General features: G+C 65.8%; 1 protein-coding gene across 1 annotated transcript in view; it reads right to left on the bottom strand.

Moving 5' to 3' along the window:
- TADA2B (transcriptional adaptor 2B) overlaps positions 1-219 on the bottom strand; it is a 26637-nt gene that overhangs the window by 15883 nt on the left and 10535 nt on the right. The window lies entirely within an intron of this gene.

The raw sequence follows: 219 nt of genomic DNA, 5'->3' as shown, positions 1-219 counted from the left end.
ACCTGCTTCTCCCCAAGTCCGCGCAGCTCCGGCCTCCGGTCTGCACTCAGCAGCCACCGATGAAGTTCCTAAAGGCCAGGAACACGGCTCTGCTGCCAGAAAGCCACAGTCCCAACCCCTGTCCCGCTACTTCCTGGCTGTGTGACCTTGGGCAGGTGGCTTAACCTCTCTGCGCGTCGGTTTCCCCGGCGCACGGGGCCCGGCGAGCAGGTGCCCCTG

The sequence above is a fragment of the Myotis brandtii genome, unplaced genomic scaffold, assembly GCF_000412655.1.
Source record: "Myotis brandtii unplaced genomic scaffold, ASM41265v1 scaffold986, whole genome shotgun sequence".
Classification (NCBI taxonomy): domain Eukaryota; kingdom Metazoa; phylum Chordata; class Mammalia; order Chiroptera; family Vespertilionidae; genus Myotis; species Myotis brandtii.
The sequence above is the reverse complement of the archived record's forward strand: the minus strand, read 5'-3'. Positions and strand labels throughout refer to the sequence as shown.